The 13,642-nt window shown below is 34.8% G+C and overlaps 1 protein-coding gene across 4 annotated transcripts in view; it reads left to right on the top strand.

Annotated features, from left to right (window-relative positions):
* The first annotated feature begins 2,805 nt into the window (after positions 1-2,805).
* Positions 2,806-13,642, top strand: part of LOC149775930 (uncharacterized) — a 78,050-nt gene continuing 67,213 nt past the window's right edge. For 3 of the 4 annotated variants that reach the window (XM_089944027.1, XM_089944022.1, XM_089944024.1), the window contains exon 1: positions 2,806-2,904. The gene's annotated coding sequence lies outside the window, so the exon portion shown is untranslated. Of the gene's footprint in view, positions 2,905-2,942; positions 3,067-13,642 lie in introns of those variants that run through there. The other variant, XM_089944023.1, reaches the window with a different exon arrangement.

Below are 13,642 nucleotides of genomic sequence, written 5' to 3'. Positions count from 1 at the left end.
GGAAAACCCCGGAAAGAACCACCGATCCACGAGAAGCTACCGGTAAGCTTTCTCACATATCCACATTGGCCGAGCCCAAGACTCGAACCCACGCAGACAGAAGTGACATGGCAGTGATCCGTGACGGACAGCGCTATAGACCACTCGGCCACTCAGGGCCCTTAACGATAACAGTAAAATATAATATTGGGTTTACTTATAAATAACTCTTTACACACTATTTATTTGGTAAGCATAATGTTAAGAAATTGCGATATGTATGATGAATAAATAAAATCCAGGGGTCAGTTTGTATTCATTGCAGTTTGATATCGTTTGAAACTTGATCATACTGACCTTATTTTTGTTAAATGATTCAATTTGTTATTCAAAGATATTAGTCCAAATAATATTTTGTTGCCTTTAATGTAATCATTGAAACATGATTTTCGTTAATAAACAATGAACTTGATGGCTCATACCTGTTAAATTTTGATTTTGGCAATACATTTAAGAACAATTATTTATTCGATTTGACGTGACGGAAACATTTCATATTAATGCAATAGCTCAAAATCACCCTTGTTCACTTTCTCATTGTATTTGCAAAATTGTAATAATTGAAACATTATTTTGGTTTATAAACAATACACTTGATATCTCTTATTGTATTTACAAAAAAGAAAAAACAAGTACCCCAACCCACCCCCAAAAAACAGAAAAATACATAATAAATCATGAGTGCGTTCCGTTGTTTTTTCGATAGCTATATAATATTTCACATTGTCCGTATCAGGCTCGCATCTAATCTGAATCAGTAGGTAATTTGGTCCAAGTAAGCCATGCTCGGCATAACGCTAGCGTAACGCAAATCCGATGTTTTATTTGCTATTTGATTATGAAACTGACTGTGGCTCCGAGTGGCCGAATGGACTAAAGCGCTTTCCGTTACGGATAACTATCATCTCACCTCTGTCTGCGTGGGTTCGAATCTAGGATTCGGCCAATGTGGGTATGTGAGAAAGCTTGCCAGTAGCTTCTCGTGGGTCGGTGGTTCTTTTCGGGGTTTTCCCGGGTTCTTTCTCCACCATTAATACTGGCCGCCATGTATAGCCTATCGTGTGCTGAAAAATGGCGTTAAACCCCACAACAACAACAATGAAACTGACTGAGAGTAGAAACAAAAAGTGGAGTTTTACTTATTGGTCTACTCAACTGACCTAATGGACGCATTAAATACAATATTCTGAAAATGCCATGTCGGTAGACACAATAAGTCAGCCTGTACACAAAATAAGGAAGACGGGCATTGGTTTTGCCCATTTCATATTTCGGGTTCATTACACCTAACTTAGTTATATTGGATGGTATCTGTTTCCGATGGACATAAGTAGGACTCACTGTCCTAATTCAGTTCCCATAGTAAACATATGCAAGCACCATGATATTAAAAATTCAATAACTTACAATTTTTTAGTGGTCATGATTAAACCTATAGTTATCAGTATAGATGAAACCTGGATGTCAGCTTCTGAAATAATAGAGTATTTACGGGTTTGGTGGTCCATAATTGGTTAATAATGAAACTTAAAATTTTAGTAAAAATATCTTTAGAGAGCTTATCCTATATGTAATTTTAAAAAAAATATAGACAAATTTCTACTGATGCAATTTTAGTATTTTTACAGGCGTGACTCAGGAGTATTCAACAATGAAAGTAGCACCTGATTTATTTGGTGCAGGATCAATAACATGTGTTTCATGCACATGTAGATAAACAAAATGTCGCGGCTCATATGGTGTTCTCCACACATAAGCTTGCACCAAGGTTAGATGTGCATGGAGAATTATAGGTCTCATCATCAGCACCCAGAAATTTTAAGTTATTGAATTTTGAATATGATAGTGTTTCCATATGTTAACTATTGGAGTTGAATTAGTACCGTGAGTCCTTCTGTGTAGAGGAAAGGATATGAGGCCGCATTTTCTGGACCTGCATGTGTTTGAAACATGAGCTTTCCATTCCGCACGAAAAAGTCAGGTGCTAATTTTAGTAATGAGTGTTCCAAACTCAAGACTGTTAAAGGACTGAAGTCCATGAATTAAACAATTTCTCTATGTATTTTCCACTTACAGCTAGGATCACCTCTCAAAAGATTCTTTTTCCTACAATATAACTTACATTATTAACCAATCCTGGTCAGCCTAACCCATATATACTCTATTTTATGTCACTCATTTCCAGGCTGGTTCCCATTTTTCCGTACCATTAGTACCGTGTGTCCTGGAGGTTTATTTAGGATATAACGGTACCAATTGTACAACGCCAGGTGGGCGGAGCTTATATTCAGAAATAAACAATACTATCTGTGATTGGTACATTATGTAAGAGTTGTACTTTCTGTTAGGCTTAAAAAAGTTTAGCCTCTTGGCAATATGTTAGATTATGTCAATTCATATCTAGATCATATTTTGTATGATTTTTTTTTTTTTTAAATGTGGTACACATGGCTGAAAATGTGTTGTGACTAGATTACTCTCACCACTGTCTAGTTCCAGCAGAGTTATCTCTCTTAAATGCAAAGGAGTATTTGGTTTTGTCCTTGTCAAATTGACAATCTAACATTGTTCCCTATGACAGTGTGTTGCATGCGTGCTGAAGTACGATAGAAAGTATATATATTTCACAAAACATTCAAATTGAGGTCTAAGGAAAAACAATTGGGACCGTTATATTTAGAGATCGCTACTGAATGTTGGAATATCTCTACTTTTACCGTGTTAATTCAGTGTAATTTGTCAACAGAGGGCGATGATGTGGCTTCCTGTTAACATGACGTCATTCTTGTCACCGGTACTCCAATAATGGAGACCATCAATGCCCGGCTGATGTGAAAATATCCAAGGAATTCACACCTGCACTAGGTAAGCCGATAGCCAAACCACGATGAAGGATTGTTTAACATTCTGAGAACTCAAACAGGGGGTTAGTTGCTGGCTCATTTAATGTTAAACTTGCTCAGTAAGAAGACAAATTGTACAGGTCAAGATAATTACTTCACGGAAAAATAAATTCTCACGACGAGGGTAGGTTTTAAAAAAATAAGGTCAAAAATAGGCCTGAATCAATATTCAGCATTGATATACATAAAAGGTGGCTGGGGTAGGTGTGTGTTGATTTATGATGGACAGTAAGCCTATATTCGATGTAAAAGTAGACGTGATGTGAGTTTAAAACTTTGTACGCGACCCCTTTTGTGTTATTATTTGCAGAATTTAGTTTGTACATAACATTATATAATGTTGAAAATACATTGTTGTAATTTTGCCGTGCATGCGGTATAACCTTGATAAGTATTAATATGTGATAAAATTGATTGATAGTTATGGTGAGCATAATTTACTACTTTCAGTTTAATAACAGACCAAATTCTGATTTTTTCTTCTTCTGATTGTTGGATGATATAGTCCTACATGTAAGGTCAGACGCTGATAACACCTAAACAAAATCAACATGTGCTATATGTCTTACATGTAGGACTAGTTGATAACAATTTGGTGAAGACATGATTATCATGGAGTGTCCACTTAAGGTGAATTATTGGGCTGCTCACTACTAATTATTTCGAATAATCTATGTATATGGACAGTAAGTATACGGTCTCTCTAAACACCCTAAGACTCTCCAAGAACACCCCAATATTACATATATTGGCACCAAAACTCTCCAAAACGTGCTAAGAAGCAAGGGAAAAAAATGCAAAAACACATACGGATATTGTTACCATCAATGATTAATAGTATTGGTTGATGTCCCTATTTCCAATAACCTACGGAAACTAACTCTTATGCATCAAATCTCTTTAATTTTATAATATTATTAAACAATTTCCTTATTTAATGGCTATGCACCATACTTTTCTCATTTATTTTGTTATTAACTGTTTATATACAAATTTTAATTTTAAATCATGCATCAACATTTTTTACCTAGACGTTTAGAATACATGACCAAAGAGTGTTACAAGCTCCACGTGAGTGATTTCCCTTGATTTTATGTAACGGTGAAGGAAAGTCGCTCTGTAATTCCTTTCGATTTTACATCAATGTCGTGCTTGATATATCAGATGTAATTTATCTAATCTGTCTGATTATATAGGCCATTTAATGATTGGTACAGCCATATAGACAATTAATTATCAACAATAACTCACAAACCACCAAGTCATTTAATTCTCTGTATGAATTACTCTGTCTCAATACCAAATCCTGAGGACATGACAAAAATATTAGCCAAATTACAGACTGATTAAAAGAAGAAAAATGATGAAACACACATAACTGGTTTATTTTAGAAGTTATTAATGTTTTCGCAAGCATAGTAATAGAATATAAAAGGTAGATTTTCATCGTTTTACATTTATTTAATATAGCAAGTTTCTAGCTGAAATCAGAAAAAATATATATGAGCTATCGAATTTACATTTGTTTTTACCAAAATAACTTTCCAGTGTTTCCATAAAGAAAATATAAAATTAACTTTTAGTAAATCAGGCCATTATCAACACTATCAAACAACAATGCATATTTATTGACTATTGAGTTCTCTAGCAAATCATACTTTTTTCGCATTATATTTACAAAACAAATTGCATAAAGAGTTATTGACGAGCAAAACGATAGTACAACGTATCAAAGAGTTATTGATGAGTAAATCGATAGTATAACATATCAAAGAGTTGTCGGAAACATTACAAACTAACATCCGATATGTACTGATCCTGTCCTTCTGTACACAGACGCTTCTTACAGAACTTACAAGAGCTTTCTGGAACATATTGCTACAGAGCTAGATAGAGGTGTTGAGTCTGTGGAAGTAAGAGTGTCTGAAATTATGGAATTTGGAAGTGATGATGAGAAGAGTATAACCAAGCCAATAGAGCCTGTATTCCCCTCGGTTACACGCTATCTTCGCACGAAACATCTGAAGGATAATGTCAGGCACTTCCTTCAAAATAAAATATGGGTGGAAAAGGGTGAACAAGATGTAATAAAGACCCAACTGTTTGATACCGGTGTCATCACAGACGCAAATACTACAATAGATTTTGAAAGTCGTCCGGAACTTTTGGAAACAGTCATAAATGAACATCATCCGACATTTACACCATACTTTATAAATAACTTGAAACCCAAACTACATAAATATTTTTTCAAAAGATAGCTGCATAAATACTGAACGCATGAATTTGACTAATGACAATGCATCCATCAATAACATTCTAAATCTTTTCATTTGACTGGAAACCACAACACGTGCAAGATCTAATACATAAACTTTTCAGCATGACACAGCTCCATTTCATGGTTGATAGAAGTGCTCTTTACGACGGCGCGAATTATCAGTTAACGAAAAAAGAACACATTTGTCACATACATGACAGCATCTGGAGGTGCAAATCTGAAAAGCAAACCAGAGATTTTCGGAAACGTCCTCAAGGACATTAAACGTATATAAAAATCAAAGTACATGAAATCACTAAATGGAAAATACACCGTAAATTGATAAAGCTATTATTATTATATACTACTAATTATAAAATATATATTGTGTATTGGAAAGCTAAATGTTATTAAGAATTTACATGTATCTGTAATCGTAGTATTGATTTATTGTATAGAAGATTTCGCTACTAACTTTATGCTCATTAATAATTAATTTAGAAATAATTTTGGAAACTACAGAACATGATATATTGGCATTTAAAGTCAAAGATTTAATACTTTGCAATTGCTTCAAACAATGTTGGACTGCTCCGGTGGCCTAGTGGTTAGAGCGTCCGCCTCGGATGCGGGAGGTCGTGGGTTCGATCCCCGGCCGAGTCATACCAGAGACTTAAAAAATGGTACTAACAGCTGCCTCGCTTGGCGTTCAGCATTAAGAGGTTAGTGTTAGGACTGGTCGGCCTGGTGTCAGGATAATGTGACTGGGTGGGACATCATGCTACATATCTGCGGCATGATGCCCCAGTGCTAGACATCACTATAAACTGCCACATTGCAGACATCGTAGCGATATGACTGAAAAATTGTTAAAGCTACGTTAAAAATCAAAATCACATCAAAATCACATCAAACAATGTTGGAGTCAGCCTGGAATACTGAAATTAGTAAGATGTTTTTACTAATCGTTAATTGATTCAATATTTAATTATTTACATTATGTTCTAAAAATAAAGAAATTCTATAACTGTATGATGGTTGGTAAGCTTGAAGGAAAATATATATATATATATATACATACATACATACATACATATATATATATATATATATATATATATATATATATATATATATATATATATATATATATATATATACTTTTATATCTAAAACGTATGAATATACAATCATCATCTATGCTACTTGATATGTTCAATTCAGAAATAGATAAATAAATAAGAGCGGAAGACTGACATAATAAAAAAGGATAACGAATCATTACACTAACCTATATCGCAAATGCGATGCTGTCATTTCCTGCATATATTACAAGACAAAACAAGCTAACGAGGCCTGACATGATTATCATATTGTACACAAGGATAAAATGCCATTGTCACAATTAACACATTTCAGTTCATATTGTACCAAAATATATCTGATCGAAATGTCACAATATAAACTGTAATTACTTTAAATTAATCCACAATTTACACACATATGTGGCTCTTTTGTACAAATTTAAAACGTGTGGTGCATTTAATTTTCAAACCTTTTTATTTTCATTCAAATTAGCATGCATTGATTAACTTAATAAAAGTGACTTTAATTATAATTAACTGTTTACATCTTTGTTTATTGCAGACATCAATGAATAACTATGTGATTAGTGGCAATGACCATTAATAGAGTGCTGATTATTGTTTCTAAAACAAATCAGATTTTTTTATGCAAATTTCTAGTGTGCAGTAAATGTGATTTCTTTTCATTCAGATTAGCGTGCATTCATTAACTTAATAAATGTGACTTTAATTTTAATTAACTGTTGACATTTTTTTTTTTGGCGATTTAGAGATGTGTTGGTATCTTCTTTAATTGTAGACGTCAATGAATAATGGCCTAATTAGTGGAAATTAATATCAATGCTAATTATTATTTTCAATATGCATGAATTAGGGGCGAATTGTCCCTTGACTGGAGTTGAAGTGTCTTGGGGTCGAAATGTCTAGGGAATTTTCTTGGGGTCGAAATGTCTTGCTCCCATGTGGTATTGCTACTTATTTATAAATGTTGATACATATTCACGTTACTGCACCCGAACACTCTTCGTCGAAATGAGTTATTTCCCTTGGCAAATCTTTGACCTCGCTACTTTTTCTGTTAAATAAACAATCACTAAATATTCACAATTTTTGTTTCTATGTTTGTTTGTGTTGTCGTTGAAATTTAAAGTAGGTAATTGATTGAGTCTTGATGTGTTTTTTGAGAGTCTTGGGGTGTTTAGTGAGACCCGTAAGTATATTCCATCATCAGTTGATCCACTGGGTTAAATTCTGTTGAACGTACACTTTTTAAAAAATATTAATGCTTGTCATATCAGAGCACCAGTGTATTCAGCAGTACCAAGACAAGAGCAATGCATCATAACGATATAGCAAATTCTATAACACCTTGATCTGATTAATGTGTGAGACCATTACAACAAATTGCACCTGCCTTGTGTTGACGTTGCTTTCCACATGTGTACATAATTCTTATGTAATTGTGTGACATCATGTTATAAATATTACGATGAATTGGAGGATTATTTTGACTTTTTTTAATCAGGGAAATGTCAGCGCATGACTGTCCCTGACGAAAAAGAACTTGGCAGTTCAAAATAAAAAGAAAACACTCGATTATAAAAATTCAGACATAATTCTGAGATGAGTGGAACAAATTTGATGAAAGTTTTGCCTTGTCAGTAGCAGAATAGAGTTTATGCAGCATCAATTAATCCTTTTGTTATCCAGTATTAGCAATGCCAAATATTTGTCTTTGGTGGTCAATAAAATACTGCATTGCAGTTAATTATTATTTGTTCAAATTTCATTTGGTCTTCTCAGTATTTTGAAATATGTTGTGTAGTAAACAAGACTCTTTGATGCTTACTGTGTTTCACAATAAATGTAAATGAGTTTCAACCATTTTCTTTCCCCATGTTTCTAGTGACTCTGGTGTTCAAGATTATGACTTCTGGAAATTTCATCCCAGGAGTGAATGACCCTTCATTTTCATGAATTAAGTGAAACCCTGATTATAAGTCTTGAACTTTCTGCATTTATTTCACCTTATTTATGCAGACTTGCTTTGCCCTGCTCTGGTTGGGAAGTGTGTGTGTGTGTGACTTAGATTTTTAACATAGCTTTAACAATTTTTCAGTCATATCACTACAATGTCTGCAGTGTGGCAGTTTTTAGTGATGTCTAGCACTGGGGCATCATGCTGCAGACATGTAGCATGATGTCTCACCCAGTCACATTATGCAAACACCAGACTGACCAGTCCTAACGGAGCGCCAAGTGAGGCGGCTGTTAGTACCATATTTGTAAGTCTTTGGTATGACTCGGCCAGGGATCAAACCCACAGCCTTCTGCATCCGAGGCAGACCACTAACCCACTAACCACTAAGCCACTGGAGCGGTTCTGTGGTTGGGAAGTCATTTTGCCCAAATATTATAGTCGCGCATAAACTATTGCGATATGGAAATTTCACTAATAGCAGTGTTACTGACAAATTCTTGTATATTTCGAGATAATAGAATTGGCTGTTTTATATTGTACAAGTGTATGTATTAGACTGGTCACTTGTTGGCTGTAAGCAGGACTCCTCTCACGTAAAGTTTACAACTTTATGTAATAATTTTCAGTTGAAATGGATTATGCTGTGAACTAAGTCACATCTGCCAAATTGCTTTAATGCAAAACATGCCATAGGATGTTAATTAGTGATGATGTCATTTCTTGTGTCCACATTCTTATTCTGCAATTTTTTTATTTGTGGTCACAAGTGCAGCCATGTAGGTCACAAATTGGAATGCTTTGTCATCTGTGCTCGTTGTCAGCTGTGGAACGTTGCAGCTTTCTCTCTAAAAGAAGAGTGAAGTTATTATCTGTCAGTGTCATTCAACCATCACTACTTTACAAATAGCGACTGAATTTTAGATCACATGATGGTCAAAGCAAGGGTAAAACCTAGCGTATGAATGACTAGTGACTACACAAGTGGGGATTGTACACAGTGCAGCATTAGGTACTTCAAGTAGAGGGGTAAGACTGTTAAGAGACATCAAGTCATAGCATGTCTTGAAAGCACATTTGGCACTTTACTCAGTTAAAATAGTTTTTTTTTCTTCTCATGAGTATTAATTTATGCAGATATGCCCATATCTAAAGCCCTCCATTATAAAACATAGCATATTTTTAAAATATATATATTGTAGAAATCTTGATTGTCCAATGAGAATATAATTATTCAGACGCAATTCATTTTCTGTCATCAGAACATTGTCACTTTACTGTGTTATACATGTACTATGGCATCATATAACTCTCCACTCTATCAATTTTCATCTTGTAATAACAAAATATGATTTGGCTCTTGTCCATATGCATATGAATTGTTCTTATTTTGTGAATCAAGTGTTAAACCATGTATATGTGTCGTATATGTGCATATATATTCAAGTCCACTATACATTGGCATAGTTTTGTGCCATATACATCAGATTTTCGTGCAATCTGAGTTTTATAAAGGTTGTCTTTATTTAATTAATAATGTATATGTCTAACTAAATAAACTTTTGCTTTGCAATATACATTTCAAATACCAGTAACTTTTTTAGGTGAACACTTGAGAGATACAGTATATACTCATCTATAAGTTGAGTCCAAACAACATAGACCCAGTTCTTCTGGCATATCTAGGTCTATGCAGTTTGCGATTGTGATGAAGACCTACTAATGCATAAACACAAACAAATTATGTGTGTAGGTGATGGAGGATGCTATTATCATTTAATGTGTGCTCACCAAAAATCACCAAATTAAATAATCCAGTACTGTAGTGGGAAACTTGTAAGAAATAGGGTTGCTAATTAGATTTGTTCAGCTCGATGTGAAAGAACAAAACTTGTTGCTTTGCCGTACAAAAAGTAACTGCATGGAAAAAAAATTACCCTTATTATATGAATCTTTCTGTCATTGCTGTCTGGTCACTTTTGGTCATCTATGAAAGGCGTGATCATATATCATAAATTAAAATCCTTCATTTTTGCATAGTTTTCTGTAGTCTTTTGACACAGGGAGTCTAATTCTCTAGAATTTTTGAATCCCTAATAGGGAAAATTGGAAGTCTAGGTGAGAGAAAGGGAAAAGACTATTAGTGTCTTGCTGACCCCTTCTGTTACTTTAAATTTTAGAGTGACCACATGAAAAACTCCAAAATAGGGACCTGAGAGGTCTAAAGTTCTTTACTGATTACTGTCATCTCATCTCTGTCCACATGGGCATGGTCTATGTGGGTATGTGATAAGGCTTGCCAGTATCTTCCTTTGGGTTGGTGGGTCTTATCAGGGCTTTTTCAGGGTTTTCCTCCACATGTTATGCTGGCTGCCATGTATAGCCTTTGATGTACTGAACAATGGCATTAATCCCAAAACAACAACTTCAGCTCCCAAGTATAGAACAAATGTGCAAGCCCTTAAAATACTGCATTACAATGGTGCATTATACTGGATTAGTTCCTTAAAATACTACATTACAATAGTGCATTATACTGGATTAGTTCCTTAAAAAACTACATTACAATGGTGCATTATACTGGATTAGTTCCTTAAAATACTACATTACAATGGTGCATTATACTGGATTAGTTCCTTAAAATACATAACAGGTGGTAACCCTTCACTTTATCATTGTCACCGTTTGAATTGTAAAGTTTCATAATTTCTGTTCATCAGTTAACCTTTTTTGCCAATTTGGTCTTAACTATGCATCATATTTGGCACAAATTACATCTGTAGGATTCAGTTTCTAAAAACAGGATCCATGACTAGTTAGGATCCAAAGGATGTCCATTCTTCAAACATGGCGAGGCCAAGACTAGCATTTAAGAATGTGAGGGGTGATTGCTTGCAGAGAACTCTGTTTTTTTGTTGAAATACAAAAGGAAATATGATTTGATATATATTTATGAAAGAAAAGCATTCTTAGCTTATCACATAGCTTCTATTGTTTTATAGAAATGTTATTGTTGTTGCTGTAATAACACCCCTCACTTTCACTATCATTCTTTGACATGTCTTTTATTACCATAGTCTGTTGGGCTTGGTAACATTGACTCGGTAAAGTTTAAGGTCTCTTCAGTGTGACATTTCTTTTAAGAACAATCTGGGTGTTTTTGAAAATGTGACACATTACAATTAATGTTTTCAGTATATAAACTTACAAGCGTCATTAGCACATCCTTGACCTTTGGTTTTCTCAAACCAACAATGATCTTCCCCAGCAGGTTTAAAGAAAGAAACAAAGGATGCCTAGTTGGCATAAATAAAGAATTCTTATATTGAGAATTGAAGTACAAGCTTAATATAAGTATGGTCAGTATGGTTTAGTATCTTGAGGAAAAAAAGTGCCCAGTTTTGATATTAGACCTTTGCCAATTTCTCGAGAGTGAGGGTCCATGACTCTTAGTGTCAGAAGCATAGAAAGAGCTGCAGGATTTTGGAGACTATTACAAAGACTAAAAAGATTCTGTGGAAGTGATTTATGGATCTCAGGATCATTATGTTTTAGGAACAATATGATCTGTGGGTCACAGGATCATTAGGTTTTAGGAACAATGTGATCTGTGGGTCACAGGATCATTAGATTTTAGGAACAATGTGATCTGTGGGTCACAGGATCATTAGGTTTTAGGAACAAGGTTATCTGTGGGCAGATTGATCTACTGTATGACTATCTGCCATCACTGGTGGATCTGCACGATGGACAATGGCAATAGCAGAAACATGGGCATGAAGTATGAAATGACCTACAGGATTTTTTGCAGTTTCAGCCAGCATTTTGAGAAAAGAGAAGGCAGCCAACTAATCTAATAGATATTGACTGCTCCCGTGGCCTAAGTGATTAGAGTGTCTGCCACGGATGCGAGAGGTTGTGGTTTCAAACCCTGGCCGCATCATGCCAAAGACTTGTAAAAATGGTACTAGCAGCTGCCTCGCTTTGTGCTCAGCATTAAGAGTTTAGTGTTAGGACTGGTTGGCCTGGAGTCAGTATTAGACTGGGTGGGACATGATGCTAAATGACTGGCATGATGTCCCACTGCTAGCCAACACTATAAACTGTCACACTGCAGACATCATAGTGATGTGACGGAAAAATTGTTAAAGATGCTTTAAAAAAAACTAAACAACACCCTCCAATAATTATACATGTAAGGCATTGAAAGTCTGATAATAACAAATATAATCTGTGAACACACATATATAATGGGTGGGTGGGTGAGTTATAGCATTCATTTGTCAAGAAATATCATTGAGTACATTAACTTCCTCTTGTAAAGTCATTGATCGCCGATGAAAAGTACGTAACTCTTTGGAAACTGACTATTGATTCTGTGGTATATGAAATAAAACCAAGTACTTTCTTTGTTATACATGGTAGTTATGACTTGTTATGAGAAAGCTATGACAGATTTTCATGGGAGATGATCTTTTCCACCATAGTTTTTGATACACATAATATCAGAGGTCTCGGAAACGCATAATCACGCATATTTGGATGCAAACTTTTTATCTGGAAGGCAGAAAAAAGGCAGGATCCTCTATACGCATGTAAGAGGTGGCGGCAAAATTCAGACTTGCCAGTTCTGCTTTAGCCACCTGCAGAATGGGAAAATGTGACGATATTAACAAAGAGATGTACATTATTGTGCTCATTTCCAAATATAGCTGAATAAGTCACTAAGTAAGTGCATGTGACCTGGAACTCAAGACATGTTGAGACTTAGACAAAATACTATTTGCAAATTTGGATCTGTATTTTGGGATTAAATGGCAAACTGACGAAGATTGTAAAATGAGATTCACAAGAGTGTGTAAGTTTCTAGAACTAGTAGAGTTTGAATGGGACAGTAGCCAGGTGTAAGATATTGTGTGAAGCCTGGCTTAGTGTTTGGAATAAGACCTTTCCTTGGCTTGACAGAATTTAGCCACACTCTGATGGATAATCAAGCTTTATGTTAGTGTTATGAAGAATGTGGAAATTATACAGTGGCAACCATTAGTTCTTCTAATCTGCAAAGTTCACATTTTTGGTAGGTTACTGCAACCTTTTAACAAATTGGGAGTCCTGGACACCTTAAGTTTTAAATTCCTAGTGAGACCTCTGAGTATTGTGTCCAATCATATTTCCAGATTGTGGTACTGTCACATATCTAAAGTCAATTCAAGTTCTTTTTTGTTTTATTGTCAAATTCCTTAACTTGGGGTGTTTGACCTCTGACCTTTGTATGTCTTCATTGTTGAAAAATAATGTTTGTTCGTAATGGCGGCAAAGTGTAAATTCATGTATATCATATTGTTAAATAATTTGAATAAATGCTTGCATGTTTGAT

This window comes from Sinohyriopsis cumingii, chromosome 19 (assembly GCF_028554795.1).
Source record: "Sinohyriopsis cumingii isolate HCF-2022 chromosome 19, ASM2855479v2, whole genome shotgun sequence".
Classification (NCBI taxonomy): Eukaryota; Metazoa; Mollusca; class Bivalvia; order Unionida; family Unionidae; genus Sinohyriopsis; species Sinohyriopsis cumingii.
The sequence above is the reverse complement of the archived record's forward strand: the minus strand, read 5'-3'. Positions and strand labels throughout refer to the sequence as shown.